We start from the raw sequence: 22763 nt of genomic DNA, 5'->3' as shown, positions 1-22763 counted from the left end.
TTACGCTTGAGTAAGTCTGACATTTGTGTCTTCACATCAAATATAGAAAACTAATTCCCTAACTTGTTTTTAAACAGTTTGCTTGAAAAGCATTCTGTTTTTAAAAGCACTTTTTAAAAATGATCTGCAAACAGCAGAAGTCTAATTTTATCCTAACCTTGAACTCCTCTGCCAGAGTGTTCTATTGGTTTTGATTGTAGATTATTTTCTGTGTTACGACAAAAAAAAATTGTGCTCCTTTTGCTTTTACATTTAGACACGCCACAACTCCTGAAACATCCCACAGAAACAGTTTAAAAAAACATTTTTCACCAATATCCCTGATAGAAATACTCTAGTCAGTTCCTTTTAGAATAAATCAGTATGGCAGTTATACAAGGGGGTCTCTTTCTTTTCTCATAAAAAGTATTTATAAAATTTATTTTCCCTAATAATATTCCCACACAAATTCTTCCCATATACGTCCTGTCCTAATTAGTATTAGAATAATACATCATCAAACTAAAAGCAGCATTGAATTTAGATTATTAAATGGTGTCCCTGGCAAATATCTAACAATGTTACAAGGAGCAACTATATACTGCATAAATACATAGACTCCCATTTACAGCCATAGAAATATGCACACAGAAGCCTGTTACAAAGACTTCAGAATCTATATCAGTTGAAATCCACCCAGCAGTCCCGTCCTCCCCCAAACAGAGGGGGACTGTTGCAGTTCTGCTTCAAAGATGAGGCAGGGCAGCATGCATTCCAGGGGACTCCTTAGCTGTATGTGCATCACAGAGCCAAGTTTCAGGATAATCCACTCTGTGGGAGTTTGCCTGGTGAAGAATGGGCTGTGGGCAGTCTTGAAGTGTGATGTAAGTAGGTCAGAAAACTACATAGCTGTCCTCGGTACAATCCACAAAACAATGGATTTTTCCAAACAGGCTGTGCAATACCACACACCCTAGTTTCTAGATGAGAGGGGATGATTCCCCATATTCCCTACCCCTGCATTTATTTGAACTTTATATGGAAATGAGAATTTCACCTACTGTCGCCTTAATTTTTGGACTAATTTACACAGAAGCATACAAATGTCTCAAGTGTGTTTATCACAGCTTGTTGCGTACCATTATCTATTTTGTGCATTTTATCTTGCCTCAAACAGAAAATTAATGCCAGAGATGAGGGTATCTTGATACCTATGGGGGTGGAAATGTCTGAGAACTTAAAGCCAAACTCATCATGGATGAAATTCTACCCTGTGCAGAGGATCTATGAACCATGTCAGACTTGCATGGTATATTCTTGCAAAAACATTTTGTTTTGGTAACATTTCTTAATATCTTAATGAATTTTTTAAACATTTTTATTTTTATATTTAAATGTTATCTTATTTGGGGTTGTTTTTAAAAGTTTGATGGGTTTTTTGATTCCTCCCATCCTCCCTTTCATGATTTTACTTTTCAGTGCACTGCACTGGAAGAGGGTGTGGAGGGAAAGGGGGTCGAGAAAGAGAAAGTGAGAGAAAACAGGAAAAACAAAAAAAAAAACTGAAAAGTTAAATTTACAAATTTAAAGGATGCAATTTTCATTTATTTGAATTTCCAATTTCCTTTTAAAAATAATGAAAAGTTTGGGATAAAATTAAAAGTTTTAATTTCTTTTGAAATCTTTTAATGAAAATAGAATTCTGTTTTTCAGCATGTTCTATTGTTAACTTTTTTCAGACCATGACCCTTCCCCTCCAGGTAACTAGGAACACCCCTCTCTTTTAGCAATATAGAAAAGCCTGGTTGTTTGCAAACCCCTGACACCCTGTTGAGAATCCCTGGAGATTTAGCAGCACAGATAGCCAAGAATGCCCCAGATTTATTCACACTTATGCCACTGATTGGCCTTAATAACAGTTTGCAGCTAACTAATGTTATGTTGTTAGCCTTCACAACACTTCTATGAAGTAGGAAATATCATACTGGTTTTTCAGACAGATAAAATGAGTACCAAGGTCACACCATACTCAGTGTCAGAAACAATAGAATCCCATGACCCTCCTTGCTTGGTGCAAAGTTGGGATTCTCATTTGCTGCCTGGGGCGGTGATGTGCATGGGAAAGACAATTCTAGTAATAGACACATAGATCAGTAGTCAGACTTCACACCCATGGAGTTAGCATTCAAAGAAGAAACTCAGACAGGAAGTAGGTAAGGGGGAGGAGACAAAGGCCGTACTGCAGCAGCATATAGCCCGATGTCTCATTGTGCATATACCTTTCCACAAATTACAGTTGTTACTGCATAAACTGTAAGGAATGAGTGGCTGATGAGCTCTTCTCTTCTCTGGGTTTGTGGCTTCAAACAATGGGATAAGTGTGCTGAGGCATTGCTAGTATACCTTTCAGTCAGTCTAAGACTGAAGTTAATGCCAACCCAATTTCTCCCACCTTCTCTTTATCCCCTTGGCTGGCCTGGATCTGCTAAGCTGAAGCCCTCACATTCTGAAAAGCTGGCGTTCAGGGGAAATATTGGCTCTCCTCTGGGCACTGTTGTTCTTTGCTCTTCCAAGCTGCAGGTGACACACTATATTAATAGTACTTACCTAGTGTGTTACATTGTCAAAGCACTTACAAACATAACTAATAAATCCTCACAACCCCCATGTCAGGAAGATAATTAAGTTTTTATCCCCAAGGGCTGGGTAAATAAGCAAAATAGTTAACTGTTTGTAGCCATTTCACAGTCTAGATTTTTCTCCAGTCAGGAAAAGGCTTCAGAGCAAGAGTTACTGTTGTTAGAACTCCTTGACTCAGCATCTTGAAGTTATGTAACTACTGGTGTTGTGTTAACTTAAAGGACAAATTCACCCTTGCAGCAATCAAGTGCAGCTCCCACTGAAATGGGGGGGGGGAGTTGTACCCATTTTCCCCAGCGCTGGATTTGGTCTTTTGGGCCCAATTCTTATTTCAGAAATATATGCCCATCTCCTGTTGACTTCAAAACTGTCTACTTTAGGTATTTACATGGCCCCTATGGCTGCAATATTGAGTGCCTCAAAGTCTTTAATGTACTTATCCCTACAATACCTCTGTGAGGTAGGGACATGCTATTATCCCCATTTTGCAGATGGAGAACCAAGACACAGATACTAAGAGCAGATCCTCAGTAAGTATAAACCTTTGAGAATCTGGGCCTGAGTGATTTGCTCAAGGTCGCACAGGAAGCCTGTGGTGGAGCACGGAATTGAACTCAGGTCTCCAACTCACACCCTAACCACTGGACCAGCCTTTCTCTCAAAACTGACTTTACTGGGAGCATGTTAAGGGCTGACCTAGCCACTTAGTCCCTGGTTTAGATATTAAGGGGGTGGTACTGAAAAGCTTGTCAGTTTTACCTTAGTTAAATAGAAACAGTTACCTCTTTCTTCTCTATATTTTCGGTAGGGAATACACTGTGTACTACAAATACTGAGGTTTAATAAACTGCTGAGCTCATTTAGTTATTTATGGTAGCTAGCAAGTTTTAAAGTATGTCCACTCTACAGTGGAAGTTTCAGTTTCTCTCAGCATCTACTTCACTATCTAAAAGTATATTTAGTAGAAATGTTCTTATGAAGAAATAAATACTAGAAAGAATCAGAAAGACAATATGTGAGATAAAATGAGCAACATTTCTTTTTAAAATGTTATTTTTTTGTATCCCAACTGGTTTATCATAAACGCCCACAGGGGAGCTTGATTTTGGAAACCAAGTTCAATTTAGCCCTAATGGTTTTTAATGCAACTGGAGCATTAAAATAGCTAACCCATTTCAAAATACAAAAATCAAAATTACAGCACAGAATCATACAAGTTTAGGGTTGGAAGAGACCTCAGAAGGTCCTCTAGTCCAACCCCCTGCTCAAAGCAGGACCAACCCCAACTAAATCATCCCAGCCAGGGCTTTGTCAAGCCGGACCTTAAAAACATCTAAGGATAGAGATTCCTCCACCTCCCTAGGTAACCCATTCCAGTGCTTCACCACCCTCCTAGTGAAATAGTTTTCCCTAATATCCAACCTAGATCTCCCCTATTGCAACTTGAGACCACTGCTCCCTGTTCGGTCATCTGCCACCACTGAACAGCTTTGCTCCAAATCCCCCTCACTCTTCTCTTCTGCAGACTAAATAAACCCAGTTCCCTCAACCTCTCCTCATAAGTCATGTGTTCCAGCCCTCTGCTGGACTCTCACTCCAATTTGTCCACATCCATTCTGTAATGGGGGCCCCAAAACTGGACACAATACTCCAGATGTGGCCTCACCAGTGCCAAAGAGAGGGGAATAATCACTTTCCTCGATCTGCTGGCAGTGCTCCTAATAATGCAGCCCAATATGCCATTCGCCTTCTTGCCAACAAGGGCACACTGCTGACTCATATACAGCTTCTTGTCCACTGTAATCCCCAAGTCCTTTTCTGCAGAACTGCCACTTAGCCAGTTGCTCTCCAGCCTGTAGTACTGCCTGGGATTCTTTGGTCCTAAGTGCAGGACTCTGCACTTGTCCTTGTTGAACCTCATCAGATTTCTTTTGGCCCAATCCTCCAATTTATCTAGGTCACTCTGGACCCTATCCGTATCTGTATCTACTTCTCCCCCCAGCTTAGTGTCATCCGCGAATTTGCTGAAGGTGCAATTCATCCCATTATCCAGATAATTAATGAAGAAGTTGAACAAAACTTGCCCTAGGACCAACCCCTGGGACACTCTGCTTGATACCAGCTGCCAACTAGACATTGGTCTGTTGATCACTACCCATTGAGCCCAACGATCTAGCCAGCTTTCTATTCACCTTATTCATTCATCCAATCCATACTTGTTCTTTAACTTGCTGGCAAGAATTCTGTGGGAAACCATATCAAAAGCTTTGCTAAAGTCAAGCTATATCACATCCACCACTTTCCTCATATCCACAAAGCCAGTTATCTCATCATAGAAGGCAATCGGGTTGGTCAGGCATGACTTGCCCTTGGTGAATTTATGTTGACTGCTCATCTTCCTCTCCTTCTAGTTTTTCAAAATGGATTCCTTGAGGGCCTGCTCCATGATTTTTCCACTAAAGTGAGGCTGACCGGTCTGTAGTTCTCTGGATTCTCCTTCTTCCCTTTTTAAAAGATGGACACTGTATTTTCCTTTTTCCAATAGTCTGAAAACTCATGGTGATTGGGGGAGGTCCCAAAAACAAACATGGAAATAACTTTTTAGTTAAAAATTGTAAATTCATAATTTTCATGTTTGAAGGTTGTTATTTAAAAAATAAATAAGCAAGTGGTTTGGAGGAACTGAACATATAACTGTTTCCAGAGAGAAAAATAATGAAATATACTTACAGTATGTATTCCAATGATTTCCCTCAGTTACTTACATAAATTTTGGATCAGCTACCAGAACTGAACTGACACAGCTATATTGACCAGAAATATGAAGCAAATGCTCCATTATAACATTGATATTTCTCCTTAAAGAATTTTTCACTCAAACCTTCCAATGTGATATCTTTCCCATAAAATCAACAAGAGCTTGATTGACAGGAAATCACACTAGGCTTTGAATAGACTTTTACTCTGAAGATGATAACAGAGTTATCGCACATCCATGTTTGTGAACAATCACTTTTAAATAATTGAAGTATGTTACTATATAAAAAACAAAGCAACCGTTAGAACTATTATATTATCAGTAACCCATTACATAAAAGGCACTGTGTGCAATCCATCCACAGTTACAGGACCGTGGTTTGTTTTTTATGTTTTGATGCAAGGACATTCAGACCAGTTGTCATTGCCAGGGTAAATGAGATGATGGGCCAGATCCTGGCATCTGGCCAAACTGCATACAGTTTATGTGAGGAGATGGTTGCAAAGTTAATCTCTGCACAGTCTGGACCCTGGGGCCCTTTTGTGTAGAGCCAATCTTCCAACACTATTTAGAGCAGCCACTGCTGCAAACAGTCCCAAGGAGATAGAACCATAACCAGGAACGGATGTAGTGTGGAATTGGCTTTGCCTTCAGCAAGGATGGGTGGGGGCAACAAGAGCCTTTGCTCCCCCAGGCAACTTCCCTTACACTTGGTCACTGCACCATGCCAGGGGATCGGGGCCATAATCCTTTTGACATAATGGGCCAGCTCCTCAACTGGTATAAATCACTGTCATTCCATTTAAATCTGCTACCAGAGGTGGATTTATCATGAAACAAACAGTTTAGTGGAATGGGGCCTCCAATGACAGGGAGGCCCCCAAAATGCAGGACAAATCTCAGCTGCAGCAGGGCTCAGGCAGGCAGGCTGCCTGCATGCCATGGCCGGTGGCCTCATGCCGCCCCCAGAAGTGGCCAGCTGCTGGCACCCCTGGCGGGGTGAGGCGGCTCCATGTGCTGCCCCCACCAGCTCATGGAGACCCGCTGCCCGCCTATTCCCAAGGGGCACGCAGAGATGTGCCAGCAGAAGTGCAGCAGGGCTAAGGTGGCTCCCTGCCCGTGCTGCCTCCCTCCCTCCACGCTGCTACTGGAAGCAGCTGGCATGTCCCTGTGGCCCTGGGGGGAAGCGTCTCCACACATTGCCCCTGCCCTGAGCACCGACTCCACAGCTCCCATTGGTTCGCAGAGAGCCCCCTCCCCCTTGGCCTCGGAGCCGCTACAGAGCGGTGTCCTGTTTGCTTTGGGAGCCATGCTGCCCAAGGTAAGCGACACCCCCTGACCCCTCCCACACCTCAAGCCCCTGCCCCAGCCCAGACCCCCTACCCAGCACCCAAACTCCCCCCCCCCCAGAGCCCGACCCCCCACACCTCCTCCTTCACCCCAACCCCCTGCCCCAATCAAGGTACCTCACTTTATTTTCATTTACTTCCTATTACTTATAATACAGGAGGAGGAGGAAGAAAAAAAAGAATTAAAACTGGGCGGGGGTGGAGGTGGGGGGAGATAAGAGTGAATGTTCTTTTTCTTGGCTGGGCCCTGAAAATGAAGCTGCGCACAGGGCCCCACTAACTATAAATCCTCCACTGGGTGCTACACTGATTTACACTAGTATATCAATTTTTATTTTGTTGTCCATGCATTACTTTCTGCAGCTAGCACCATACAGACCTATCATGTGCATCTGTGTTGCATTTTAGAACATACATTAGCTACAGAGAGCTAGAAAAGTCTGCAGACTAGATCTTGTATTGATATTGTTTCCAAGACACTTGAGAGAGCATAGATGAAAAGTAACACATGGTTCTTAGTGTTTGTACTGATGCAGTTGGATTGTCTACGTATAATCATTTACAATTCAACAAAGACATTCCTTTTAAACTGTACAGGCAGCAGTGATGGCAAATTACAGTCTGGCTTCTGAAAATATTTGTTCACCATATTACTAAGCCACCCCCACAATTCTGCTAATACACCTCAGTACTATCTAATAGCATTATTGCTATTTCAATTCTGACCTTCCTGTGAGCAGAACCTCTCAGTTGTGTCTAACAGTGTTATGCTTTTATGATGTAGTTGTCAGTCATGAAAATCATATCCATTTAAGTTTTGAGTCTCATACTAGTCCTAAATAGGGTACAAGTCCAGAGCACCTGAACAAAATTGTAGTAACTCCAAATTGTGCAGTGTTATATAAATCTCTAAGGCTCAGAAAGACCATTTTAATATGTACTCCCAGCGCTTCAAGATCCAGCCTTTCTATAGCACAGTGGTGTGCCTGATGCTTCTACAGGATTGAAAGGAGAGAAGGTTCCTCCCAGGCGGAGATCATTATCTAAAATCTGTAAGATAGCACAATGTACAACACCAGCCAAAGGAGGGAAAGAGGTCCAGCGGCCACTCAAGTGAAAGCTGCTAATTAGCAGATCCAACACATCCATCTCTTGGTCCAGGCAGTGCCAACATACCTGTCAGAATCAGGGCCACCAGATATGCCCCCTGTTACCATGCATTTATGTGGCAGGGGAAGGGTTCAATGACTAGCAGTTATCCTTCCTACCTGCCACACCATGCAGGCCCAAGAAGTGTGTCAATTCAATACATTGATGATGGGAACAGAACAAAATGGAGAACACTGACTAGGAAGTAAACAACTCCCCATACCTCTCTAGTGCCTGGCACCCAAAAATATTTAAAAAGACAGAGTAAAACTGATTAGCTAAGGGCTCAAGCCTCAGAACAACTGGTAGAAGTTCCTGGGTACAATTTTCAAAAGTATGGAAGTAATTTAGCGGTACCTCTACACTGCAATAAAAAACCTGTGCAATAAGTCACGGAGCCTGGGTCAATTGACTCAGGCTAGCAGGGTTGGGCTGCTGGGATATAAAATTGTGAGGGGAGCAGACATTCACACTCTGACTGGAGCCCTGGCTCCAAGATCCTCCCCTCTCACAGGGTCTCAGAGCGTGGGCTCCAGCCCAAGCCTAAACATCTACACTGCAGTTTTATATCCCTGCAGCCTGAGCCATGTGAGCCTGAGTCACCTGAGATGGGCCAACTGCAACAGTGCTCCCCGTACCCCATTCCCCAGGTCTTTTATTGCAATGTAGACATACCCTACGAGTCTAAGTCACACTGACTTTAAATGACCCTTAGGTTCCTAAGTACTTAAGTCACTTTCAAAAATGGGGCTTAGGCTCCTAAATCATTTAGATACTTCTGAAAATTTTACCTCTTGTTACTTGCTCGAGATGGGAAAAGCTGGAACCTGCCAATTATTGCCTCTCCATCTCATCCATTGAGGTGTGAGGAGGGATCGTTAGGAGCAGAGTCACTGCTATCCCGGTTGTTTTACTGGATTTGAGTCTAACGAGAACTATGGATAAAGGTTAAAAGTCTAGGTTAACTCCACCCAAAATAAAAATCTGTTCATATGGATTTGCATGATACCCAAAACTGAAAGAGTAAAAAACCACCATGCTGCCCAGCAGCTGAAATACTTCCCATTTTGACTTGATCTAAGTGGCTTAGCAATGCAGAAAGTCCACAACAGGCTTACTTGCATTGGAGAAATATATAGGTAAATGGAGGGCTTTATTTTTCACCGTGTGGTATAAAATTAGCCAAAAGATAACATGTATAATTCTTGTATGCTGAAAAATATCCATATGCTGACAAAATCTATAAGTCTTTGTCCCTTTATTAATCTTGTGACCAGATGACATGCTTGGGGTTATTGAGCTTTTTATGCATGGCTTTTGCTAGAGAGGTTTGAGGCCAGGAAACATCTCCTTAGGTACTCCTAACATGAGCTCTAAAGCAAATAACCAGCTGCCTCAATCTAAGAAGTGACCTAATTTAAAGTCCCTCCTGTGATCCATTAATTAATTTATCATGTTGATTTATCCCATCCATTCCCTGCTTTGTCTATTCCCACTACCTCGTAAAAAAATTAAAATTTCGTTTAATTATTAAAGACTAAAGAAGACATATGAAGTATTTTAATGTATTAAACAATTTTTCATGACTTTAAAATAGATTACTAGCATTCATGAAAATGACTTTGTAACTGAAATAGTATGCAACTTATGCCTCCAGTGTCCTAGAGATATCTACTCTGCGGGCCTGCTTGCCACCACCCTCATGCTAATTTACACCACTGTCCATGAGATCAAAATCAAGACTTATTTCTGTAACCAAGCCCTGGAAGTGCTAAACTGGTGACAATCTCAATGGGTGCATCTCAGGTTTTAACCAGGGCCCAATGCATGGTGGGACAGAATATTAGGGACATTTATTTCTTGCTGCACAAGGACAATAATACGTGTATTCACAATAATACTTTGAGTAAGCAAGCAACAATGTTTTATAAAGAGATGTTATGCTTTAGAATTCATTGTGGTCTGTTGCTTGTAACTGAACATATACAACATTTACACCAGTAAAGAACAGGTGTTCCAAATTTTATTCATTTAGAGCAAAGGTCTAAGGGGGCTTGAGGGTTCCAAGCACAAGCTGTTATGGGGGATCTATGCTCAGGCTGATGGGGAAAGGACTGTCTGTTTGGGTTTCTTGTGAGGTACCAGAAGGTAGGGGATAATTTTTGAAGATAGCCCTCTGATCCACACGCAATTAATGCTGACTACCTCCAGACAATGAACACTAGCAGGGCCCTATTTACCTTAGCTGGCTGGATAGGCACCTACCTCACCCTCAGAAGGTCTCTCTGCTCCCAGGACTAAATAGAATCCTGTGTGGAAAAAAGAGCAGCTGATGAAACCCTATCTGATGATTTTAAAAAGGAAGGTGATGGAATATACCATTTTTAGAACAAGGAAGATTGGCTCTGGTCCCTTCTCTCTTCTCACCTTCTGCAAATAATGTGTTAGGCCAGCCGCCCCTCCTCACAGCTGGCCTATCTTAGAACTAAGCTCTTGTGCAACACAGTTCCTTCCCTAGGGAGAGAGGAGCAGGAGGCCCAGAGCTGAAGCTGGAGGTTTTCCTCTTCCTTCAGTTGCCAATCACCAGCCCTGCTCTACACAGTGTTTCCAATGCTTGTGAATCTTAAGTCTGGTGATATTTAGTGTTTTCCTTAAAGCCACAGCAGCTCCTAGAATCAAGAGGTTGCATGACAAATTCAGTTTTTCATTAAATCTCTAGCTCTTTTGGTTTCCGAGAAAAGCTTGAAACCATGGCAAAAGTGCAAGGCTTAGAAACCAGAAGGAAATATACAAGAATTAAAATATATCAATTTAAAAAAAAGAAAAGATTTTTAAGTCAATTTCATGATTTTGGGAGCATGACATGATTTTGGAATGATTTTTAGATAAGTTTTAGAATTCAAACTTGATACTCAAAGTGAAGCATTTAGCTTCATGCAAATTTAAACAAATTGAGGCTGCTACATTAACAAAGCCCTAGTTACAATTCCCAGGGTATTTCCTGATTCCCAGAAACTGTGCGTGAGAGTACTTGAGTTGCTCCCAGGACTCCTGTAATTTAAAAATAATATATAGCTATATGGGATTATTACACATTTGAGAATTTTAAAATGTCTGTAATTCAAACACACTGGACAGTATTCTTGATTTCTAGTAGTATATAGTTCATTGGAGATGAATAGGAGACAAAGGAGTTTTAAGGAGCAAGTACAATATCATAAAGCAGTCACCTCCTGCAGGAAGATTGTTCCAGTTCTGAATAAAACTATGCACCTGGGGAATGCTTGAAATCTCTAAAATAAGCTGCACATTTTAGGGGGAAATATGAGACTATTTGAACTTTTAGCTGAAAATAGGTGATAGGAATTGGATCCAAGCCTTAATGCATGGTTTTATCTATCATTCAATCTCAATATCCCACCAGTGTAATATAGTCTAATCTAAAACAGTGATGTTCAGCACTTACAAAGGTTAATTTGAACTGTTTTATGTGGCCCTACGTATAATAGATCATTTTTGCACATTAGCTTAGCTACCCTGTTCAACCTCATCTTTGAAGCTGTCAGATTCAAATTACAAATGTGCTGCACTATCCAACAATAATTTGAATGACTGGCAAACTATTCTAGCTTCCAATTGAAAACAGCGTGGATAGCTGAATACAGCTATGGGATCATTTTGAATAAAGATACTTCATGAATGAAATCCCAGCCCTATTGAAGTCAATGGCAAAACTTCAGTTGACTTAAAAAAGGCCAGGATTTAATCCTAGGTGGGTATTTGAATACCTGCTACTGCCACTTCTAACTGTGGGTACTTTCAAACTGTTTTCTTTCAACATGAAGTCCCTGTATTAAATGGAAAGCATGATATTAATGAAGCAGGGCTGGGGGAATTTAGAAGGTAGAGCACTAAAATTAGCTAGCAAGAGGTTGTTGTGAAATATGACCTGGGGTGAAGGAAGATCCAGGGTTGGCAGGTTCGTGTGAAGTCCAGCATGACCTCATCACACTCCTTCTGGGTGTTTCCCAATGAAGTACTGGCCTATCTCCCTGCTGAGTGGCTTCATCTTTCATATGGGCCTTGCCTTGTAAGCGTCTCAACCTTCCACTGATGGAAAAAAAGGGAAACATCACTTTCTCTCCTCCTTTCCCCTGCCTCTGTTTCCTTTCTCTATCCTCCTGGTTGCTACCCACTCTCCCTGCTCCCTATTGAGAAAGGGGGTCTAAACTCTTCCCTTGCCTTCCCTGGATGCTGGCGAAACAAAGGTAGCTTTGCACTAATCTTTACTTACCCCGACACATCTCTCTTGCTGTTCTCAGCCAACAGTGTTTACGGCAGTAGCAAAACCAGCCAGTGGTAGTACCACTGAAATACCTTATTGGATGGCTACAGGCAGCAGCCAAGACACACAGACTCAGTCCTCTGTTACTGAAAGACTGAGGAAACAAAGAGAGGAAGTGGATATGAAGGACAGTCCTCTGTTTTCTCCTCACCAAAAGCACACTAAGCAGCAACAAAGGACTGAGGCTGCAGGCTTCTGAGAAGAAGCTCTGGATCTGGTTAGTTTTACTGCTACTTAAAATTAGAGACAGTTATGCAGTGAAACAGACAGGATACTTGCTATTTTCTTTTTGCTGTTCTTGCTGGCACTTACCACTGGCTAAGGAAAGTCTGCTCTCATATCTCAGCTTGGCCCTACACACATCACATAATAGGGTGGAACTTGTGGGGGCAAGGACCCAATACAGACTTTATACCAATACTGCCTGATAGTGTATGTGTCTCTGTGTATAATTTATTACAAATATAGACAATCCTTTCTCTGCTGCTTCATCACTCCTTGTCTTTTCTCCACCAGCAAAAATTATCAAAGATTAACATTTTAAATGCACATAACTTGAAGTTCACTGGACTTTTGAAATGATTAGCACAAGAGTTCTGGAGTCATAAGGTGGAATCTTGATGACCTAAAAACTGACCTATGAATTTGCACACATTTGTGGTGACTGTTTCTCCAGTTTCACCCAATGCTAATAAATATGAATTGATGTGCTACATCACTCAGTATGTCAAACCTGCCACCCCAACACTTTTCAAAATAAACCCACGAAATGGAAACTGCTACCAAAGAAGAAATTATGCTAGACAGCAGACCCAGACAACTCATATATATACAAAATAGATTTATTGATGTTTTAAATATTGGTTTCAGGTAGTTCTTGATGGTCTCTTGAGGATCTCACTGTATCCTACAAGGGATACTATACATTTATACCAATACCTATAGTGCTGCAGTTCCAAAATCCAAAAATAAGTTATTTTTTTAAAAGGTAATAACTTTTACTGCTTTGGGATATTTTTAATGAGGTTTTGTGTAGCAGTCAATTTTATATGTTCTTTGCCTTTGCCTGTTTCCACATTCCAGTGAGAATGGCAAACTGAATAAAAGGATAAAAAGATAATTTCCCCAACATGGAATTCAAGGATAAACCCTAATTATGGGAAACCATCTTAAAACTGCAGTGAGGACACCTAAACCCTAACCCATTTCAAAGCATGAGAAGACTGTTGAATATTCAGGTTTCATTTCAACCTTTATTAAAAACAGGATGTTGAGGACTTGCAGGCACTGTCTTGCTATGCACATACAACATTCTTCCATTTTTAATATATTGTGTGAAAATGTGAACATGGGCCATTTTTAAAGTTGCTAAGAATATTTTATCCAGCTCTGATTTAAATAATGACTTATTGCAACATGTCAACAGTACTCAAGTTTCCCTTTAAATACATGGTTGCAATTTGAAGTCATTGAGAATTGTACCCATGAATATGAGCGCAAAACTGGACCTTATACTTACACCATCAGCCAGATCTTCAGCTAGTATAAACCCAAGTAGATGCACTGAAGTCAATGGAGTTTTTGTCAGTTTATACTACCAGAGGATCTGGTCCATACATATGTGTGTGTGACTTGAATCGCTTTTCCACCCTTCCCCTTTGTACATAAAGATTCTCTACCACTTCTTGAATTTCTGCACCTCACTGTATAAAACACCACTGCATTATGGTGGCAACACAAGTACTGTTCCTAATTTTGCACATCCAGCATTACTGACATGGAGGAGTAGGGACAGCTGTGTCACTAGCAGAAGTAACTAATAATATGAGTCCTGTAATACCAGTTTTCAGTGTAATACTAGACTCACAGAGGAACACAATACAAGCACAAAAGAAGCAGATACAGTAGCATTCAGTGCTAGTAATGGAAGGGAATCGTAATTCTAGTTACTTGCTTCTTATTCAAATCTTGCCCATTCTACATAATATTGTGACTTTCATTACACTCTGGAGTGTGACAAATTTTTAAGACACAAGAAAGAAGCCCAACTTGGTTTCCTTTTCCTCTCCCGCAGATTTTTTTTCTAACTCTGTAACTGTACTGGGATTCCCCTCTGACATAGCTGAAGTTTCAAAGAGATGCTTGGGGGAATGGAAATTGAAACAAAGACTTCACAATTTGGTCTCATCTCAGTCCTTTTGATGCTCCACATGCTACAGTACATAGACAAATGTATTTAGATCATTCTTCAAAATTTTGGTCTATTAATTGCTCTAGAAGTTTTTATTCTACTATTGCCTTAACTAAATTGTGATTTTTCCATGCATTTTCCTTCCCAGTAGGAGCACAGATACAATAAAAAAAAAAAACAATTTATTAGAAAATGCACAAATATAGGTATTCTTCATCTGCAAGGTCTTTTTTCATCACAAATGTTTGCAATCATACAACTATGCAATAAGCGATAAAAAAGCAGCTTAGATTCAATATGAGTGGCGACAATGTACCAATTTTGGGGTGGGGGAAAAGGGAGATTTTTTTTTTTTACTAAATTGTCTTAAAGCAAAAACACTTAAAACTAAAAACGTTAAAAATATTTCTTCATCGTTTTGCACAGCAATGTGTAATGTAAAGTCATCTGATTAATTAAACAATGCCGTTTCTGTACATGTGAAACTCAGGCAGGACAACAAATATTGAACTGTTTGCCATATATTTATACTCTGAGCATGCAGAGAACTCAAGTCGAATTTGATTATTTGTAAAGCTTGCATAACTATACTTTACCAAACACCAAAAAGAAAATCAGAGAAGGATTATTCTTCTTCTGTTTAAAATGTGATTAACAGAGCCTTTTAAGGTCCTTATTCTAGGGTTTCAAGACATAAATGCAGTAGAAGTACGTACATGTTTCTTATCCTATATTTAAAAATTTTCTGTTTACAGAGTGTTATATGTATAGTAACTTTGCAGTGAGAAAACCATATTGTAGTATCTAAAAATCTAACATGATACAGTAAACAAAATGTATCAGTCAAGGTATTTGAGCTCTAGACTTCCATCTATAGCTTAAGGGTCACAGAAATGACTAAAACACAGCTGAAATCCACAGCAGCCCTCTAAGCACTTTTTTGCCATATTGTCAGATTTAAAATGGTTCCTTGATTGATGATACAATAGAGCTAGGTTGGGATGGAAAATAGCAGTGGCTGAGTTTAGTTACAACTCTTTATTGTGCTTTATCAGACATTTTCTTGATTCCTGAATTTTATCCCTCTCTTTCAAACCTAGGCATTATGTGTCTGGTGCTTGTCAATATACCATCATTTTAATTTAATTCCTCTTCATCTGAAAATATTCCAAATGTCTTTGTACAGTTTTGATGAAAACATTTAATTATGACAAGTGTTGTGTTTATTTTAATTTTTCTAATTGGCCCTAAGATTGCTGTAGTCACCACTGTTTTCCTGTTGCAAAAATGGTACTTATTCCTTAGAGTCTCTTGTGTCTTCCACACATAGTATACAGTACAATACAATGGCCAGTGAACTGTGCTTCTGTTGCCCTTGAATTTATATTATACAACATGACCCTCTTTGTATTTGAAAACAATAAGACTATATCAATGATGCAGTTTAGGTGTGCTAGGGAACCTAGCAGCCAATGGATTTCTATCAGAGCTGCAAGAAAATGTTCCCTAGGCACTCAGCCTATCTGGAATTCAAGCCTCTATACATTCCACTGAAAAAGGCCCATATGATCATTAATTTCTGAGTTAGGTTCACAAAGAGCAAGCCTAAGAAATACCAACAATTGCACTGAGCCGCGAGAGGAATTTAAGTTCCTGTGACGACAAAAGCTAATAAAATATTTTGGCACAAATCAAAACCATAATGCAGCTTTCAAACTCATTATTATTTACTAAGGCTCCTTAGTATGCTTAGAATTGTGCATGGAGGATAAGAGGGTCAGTGCTAAGAAGGGATTTGAATAAAGGAAGCTGTTTATTTTGGTGTGAAATTCACCCTCTTTACAGAAAGACTGCATAAACATAAGTCCTACATAAGTCCAAGTGGAGAGATGTACTTCCAAAATGTATGATGGAAGGGGAGGATGGAAGTTGAAGGGTGGCACAAGTGGGACAGTAGAAGTGGGACAATGATACAGTAGAAGCTGTAAGAAGGATTGCTTGGAAAGAAATACGGAAAGAATGATAGCAAAACAAAGGTGGAGTTGTGCAGTCCTGAAGATGAGGGAAGATATATAACAGTCTGAAAACACAAAAAAACCTTTCTAGACTTTGAAAAAAAGATATACACCCTATGTATAAATCAGACATCATGCAGCATGTTGAACTCCTTTCCCCAGTCCTTGTGAGCAGACCAATAATTATTAATGCCAAACATGCCAACATAAGTACCCCTGTTATGTTTATCATGCCATTTCATGAGACCTGTTACCTAAGTATTACGCACACATCAAAAAATTAAACAAAAAAAAGATAATGACAAGGATACTTTGCTGAGGGATCATAAACATAATTGTGCACCCAAAAGCTTCTTAAAAAGAAACATAATTGGTTATAAGAAGTGCAAAAATGGAGAAAGATAACAGTCACTCATAATGAACAAAAATGGTAGGTAATAGAGAAAAGCAAAAATCAGAATTTCCATCCTATGTGAAATTCTAATGTTTCAATATTTGAGTTTATCCCTAATAGGAATGAAAAGATGAAATGTCAATCCCCAACCCAGAACTGAAATTTCCAAATAATTTCAATTGGAAAATGTCAGAACATTCCAAATGTTTTGACATTCCCAAATTGAATTGTTGTTAAACTGTATCTAAACATATATTCAGTGCAGTTGTAGTTCCAAGTTCTTCATCAGAAGCGAGCTCCCTACAGATAAGGCACATTAACTTAAAGTGGCACCAGACCTTGCTGGAACAACAGATGCGAAACCTTCAGACATATCCCCACTGCTACAATGATCAACGGCCAGGGCTGACAGGTTTATAGAAATTTTGGTGGTGCCCAGAACCTGCCCGCCCCCAAACACTGCCCCCCACCTGCCTAAGGCTCTGGGAAGGAGTTTGGGTCAGGGGAAGAGGTCTGGGGTGCAGACCCTGGGCTGGGGCAGGGGATTGGGGTGCAGGAGGGGTGCAGGATGTTTGGGGGCAGCAGAGGGTGTGTGGGAAGGGGGTTGGGGTGCAGGCTCTGGGACAGAATTTGGGTGCAGGCTCCGGGCTGGGGCAGGGGGTGGGTGTGCAGGAGGGGGTGAGGGGTGCAGACTCTGGGAGGGAGTTTGGTGGTGGGAGGGGGTGCAGAGGGAGGGGGTGCAAGGGTGAGGATGAGGGGTTTGGGGTGTGGGGTGAGGGCTGTGGGGTGGGGCTGCGGATGAGGGGTTCATGAGGGGGGAAGAGGGCTCTGGCTGGGGATGAGGGGTTTGGGAGGGGCTCAGGGCTGGGGCAGAAGGTAGTGGTGCGGGGGGGTGAGGGCTCTGTCTGGGGCTGGGGATGAGGGTTTGAGGTGTTGGAGAGACTCAGGGCTGGGGCAGAGGGTTGAGGTGCAGGGGGGTGAGGGCTCTGGCTGGGGCTGTGGGCTCTGGGGGAGGGCAGAGATGGGGATGAGATTGGGGTGCAGGCAGGCTGCCCTGAGGCTGGGGCCAGAGAGGAGGACTCCCCTCAGCCTTCTCCCTGCTCGCAGCAGCAAGCTCTGGGGGAGCCCCCCAGCAGCACATTCACGTCTCACCACTGACACTGCACATGCTCCTAGGGCCCCTCTCAGATCTAGGAAGCCCACTTGCCTCCCCTGCGGTGTGGGCTGCCATCACATGTGCGCCTCCTCCCCTCCTGCTGCCCCTCACTGTAGCCTCACTGGGAGTGGGGGGATGTGGCTGCCCCTTGCCCAGCATCCCCTGTGCTGGTGGAGGGTCCTGCTGGAAAATGAAAGGGTCTGAGGGGGAAGGGCATGCTCAGGGTCAGCCTGCCCTGGCAGTAGTGAATGGGGGGCACAAGGACCCTGCGGCAGCAGTTCATGCACAGAGCCAGCAGAGCGGAGGCAACATGGAGCTGCAGGGGAGAGGCAGGGATGCTCCAGGGCCCAGGGGAGGTGCGCAAGGGCAGCAAGTGGGGGCCGGGGGACACTCAGGGGAGGTGCAGGGGGGCAGCAGGCAGGGCTGGGGGAGAGCCTGGCCCCAAACATTGGTGGAGCCGGGCCCCCAGGCCCTGAATATTGCTGGAGCCTGGGCACCACAGGCCCATACAATTCACTGCCCCTGTCAACACCCCCCACAACACACCTTTCAAAATCCAAGGATCTTACACATGCCTATCACAACACGTGGTGTACCTCATCCAGTGCACTAAATGCCCCAGTAACAACTATCTGGGTGAAATAGTCATGATGCTCTCAGCTGAACTCACATAAGAACATGATAAAAGACAAAAACAGCCTATCACCTGTGAGTGAACATTTTTCACAAAGTGATCATTCACAAAGGCCGACCTATAAATCCTCATCTTCAAAGGAAACCTGGGAGCTTAAATTCATCACTCTGTTAGACACTAAAAATCATGGACTGAAGGGACACATTGGATTTATGGCTTATTGCAAAGATCTATAACCTGCTAACCCCCGCTTTTTGTCCTATAACTGCAGAGGTGTTAACAGGCCACTCTACCATGAATGGTCCTTTGGAAAATGTGTTAACTACTTATGCCAAACAATCTGTTCCACCTTGCATTTAGCTGTGATGCTTGGAATACCTTTCCCAGGCCTGAAGAAGAGCTCTGCCTAAGCTTGAAAACTTGTCTCCCTCACGAAAGGAAGTTGGTCAAGTAAAAGATATTACCGCACCCAACCAGTATCTAAATGTTTCATTATGAGTCTATCTGATGTGAAACCGCATCTACTTGTGGTGCTGAAGTGACTTGTGAGAACTCTAGTTTGGGTGCCTCCTGCCTTCATTCTCTCCTGTTGGAGAGGCTTCCTGCCCAGAGTATACCTCCCATGATGCACCCACAGTGATGTGACTCCTATGATTCACCATGTGGCTTGGTCAGAGGGGAGAATGTACTGCATCATGGGAAATACAGTCCAGCAAAGGAGCCCAATCCACAGGGCAGAAGAGATGAACGAGGCACCCAAACGACAACTGCCACGATGTGCCATGACATCATAGGCAAATGCAGTTTAATTTTGCACAGATTCAAAACAAAATGTTTAGGCTGAGTTCAACAAATCAAATTTTGTTTTGATTCAGATCAAACGCACCTGAAACAAGATATTTTGTTTCAGTTTTCCCAACAGGAAATAGAAATAAATGACAAAACAGCACGGCAGATTAGAGTTTGCAGAAACTATATTTTCCATTGAAAAAATCCTGGTCAAATCTATTAGATAATATTTGTGGAAACAAAAAATTAAACTAGCTAATGAGATTCACAAACTGCATGGGCTGGGAAGCTTTGGCCAGCCTTCTGCAACAGTTATCTTCCCAGTCTATCTAGTCTCTTAAAGGGGCGGACTGCTTCAGAGCCACGTGCTAAGGAGATCACACTGTACTTCAAGCTAAGACAGACAGCCACATAATGACTTTCTCACATGCAAATCCCAGAGCAGTCTTAAATGGTTTGGAGGTGACATGCACAGAAAGTTCATCAAACAAAATATTTAAGAAGTATAAAAGAATATCCAAACAAAAGTGCACCAGCAATGAATTAAACAGCCAGAGTAGCTGAAAGAACAAACAAAACACAATTATCAATATCCCATAGAAAAAATAGATAGCCCTAATTGCATGCCAGTGGAAAAATTATTGTTATAGAAAAAAATCTGGGAAGTACTATAGCTCTCTCTCTCTCTATATATATAGTATATACTATACTAACAATAGCAAAAGTAACATACAATAATTACAGAACTATTTGACGGGTTGTCCCTGTTTATTAAAGATATTGAAAGAGAGGTTTTCCAAAAACCTGTAGAGGTTGATTTAGGGATATGCAACACACCTATTTTGAAGGACTTAGGGTACTTGAATAAAAAACACTGTTAGAATAAATAATAGTACAATTATTTTGGCAGTGTTTGTCACAATGTGATTCTAGTTGACATATCATATTCTTCCCTATAAAACTAGGTGGGAAAGTAATAAATATAACTTTAAGAACATACCAGCATCTGATAAACTCCATTATCAAGTCTCAGCTATCAGTCCACCCAGAGATTCTTCATGTTCTTCTTAGTTTGCCAACGTCTGCTAATCCATAAATCAAATAGCACTCTCTTCAAGAAGTAAACAAATGTACTGTATTGTCTTCCCCATCCAGTTTTCAGTGTTTAGGGAAAGAACAGAACATTTTTTTCCTCAGGGAAAGAACACAACATAATTTCATCCTAAATTTCCAGCTGCCTTTCTCCAAATCCATTTCTTTAAAAGTGGCACATAACCCACTAATGTTCTTTCCCCTTGGCATGATACACCTTTGACATCCCTGGCTGTGTGAGGTATCTATTGTTAGAGTTTGAAAGCTGAACAGGCCATCAACACAATACATATTGGTGTCAAAGTATTGATTTTTGGTTGAGGTACTGCATGCATTTGAAAACTCTAGACTGATACATTCTGGGAAGCTCTATGAAATGGATGCCTGAAGGATATAGGTTTACAGAAACTTTCCGAACTATACAGACCAACAAAACCTGAGACTACAACCATTTTGAGATTCCAGATCCTAGGCTATTCTTAATTAATTTCACTGTTCCTTTCATTCCTTTTTCTTTAAAATCTGCAAAAACAGGGCATCATGTACATTTTTGCTGACAGTTTAGGAAACTTCCTGTCTCTTCTGCTCTCTACAAAGTACTTTCCTGTGTGTTATCTCAGTGATTTTAAGACAAGGCTTTGCACAACCTTACATGATTCAATTCCTTGTCTTAGTTTCTTTCTTCTTGAACTAGGAGGGACATGCAGTTCTGCAAATATATTGTCCTTAGAGCCAAATTCTGAGCTCCTTTTTCAATAGATTCTAAGGCCAAGAAGGACCACTGTGATCATCTAGTCTGATCTCCTGTATAATCACAGGCCATAGAACTTCCCCAAAATAATTCCCAGAGCAGATCTTTTAGAAAAACATCCAAACACAATTTTAAAATCATCAGTGATGAAGAATCCATCGCAACCCTTCATGAACTGTTCCAATAGTTAATTATCCTCACTGTTAAAATGCACCTTATTTCCAGTTTGAATTTTTCTAGCTTCGTCTTCCAACCATTAGATCATGTTATACCTTTATTTGCTAGACTGAAGAACCCATTATTAAATATTTGTTCCCCATACAGGTACTTAATCAAGTCACCCCTTAATCTTCTCTTTGTTAAAGATAAATAGATTGACCTCCTTCAGTCTGTCACTATAAGGTATGTTTTATAATCCTTTAATCATTCTTGTGGCTCCTCTCTGAACACTCTTCAATGTATCAACATCAATTTTGAATCATGAACACCAAGACGGGACACAGTATTTCAGCTCCAGTCACACCAGTGCCAAATACAGAAGTAAAGTAACCTTTGTACTTCTACTCAAGATTTCCCTGTTTATGCATCCAAGGTTTGTGTTAGCTCTTTTGGCCACAGCGTCACACTAGGAGCTCATGTTTAGCTAATTATCACTAAGCCTTCCAAAGTCGCTGCTTCCCAGGATAGCGGTCTTCAGCCTACATTCTTTGTTCCTGGATGGATACCTTTACATTTAGTTACATTAAAACACATAGTGTTTGCTTGTGCACAGCTTAACAAGCAAAATACACTTCACTCTGTGTCTGACTTCTTCATTGCTGACCACTTCCCCAGTTTTTGTGTCCTCCACAGGCTTTCGGAATGATGATTCTATGATTTCTTCCAGGTCACTTATAAAAATATTAAATATAATAGGGCCAACAACTGATCTCTGTGAGACCCCACTAGAAACACACCAATTGATGATGCTTCCCTGTTTACAATTAGTTATCCAGCTTTTAATCCATTTAATGTGTGCCATGTTAACTTTATATCATTCTAGTTTTTTAATTAAAATGCCATGTGGTACCAAGTCAAATGCTTTACAGAAGTCAAAGGTAAAAAATGTTGATGTACTCAACGAAAAAATATCAAGTGAGTTTGACAAGATCAATTTTCCATAAACCCATGTTAATTGTCATTAGTTATATTATCTTCCTTTTAATCGAGTCCCATGTCAGCTGTTCCATTACCCTGCCCAAAATCAATGTCAGGCAGAGAGGCCCATAGTTATCTGGGTCAACCTATTTACCCTTTTTAAATATTAGCACATTATTAGCTTTCTTCCAGTCTTCTGGAATTTCCCTGGTGTTCCAAGACTTATTGAAAATCAGTATTAATGGTTCAGCAGGTTCCCCTGCCAGTTCTTTTTAGAGCTCTTGGATGCAAGTTATCTGGACCTGCTGATTAGACAAATGTCTAACTTTAGTAGCTGCTGTTTAACATCTTTCTGAGATACTAGTGGAATGGAAAAAGTGTTAT

The sequence above is a fragment of the Eretmochelys imbricata genome, chromosome 9 (genome assembly GCF_965152235.1).
Source record: "Eretmochelys imbricata isolate rEreImb1 chromosome 9, rEreImb1.hap1, whole genome shotgun sequence".
NCBI classification, from domain to species: Eukaryota; Metazoa; Chordata; order Testudines; family Cheloniidae; genus Eretmochelys; species Eretmochelys imbricata.
This window is presented reverse-complemented; position numbering follows the sequence as displayed.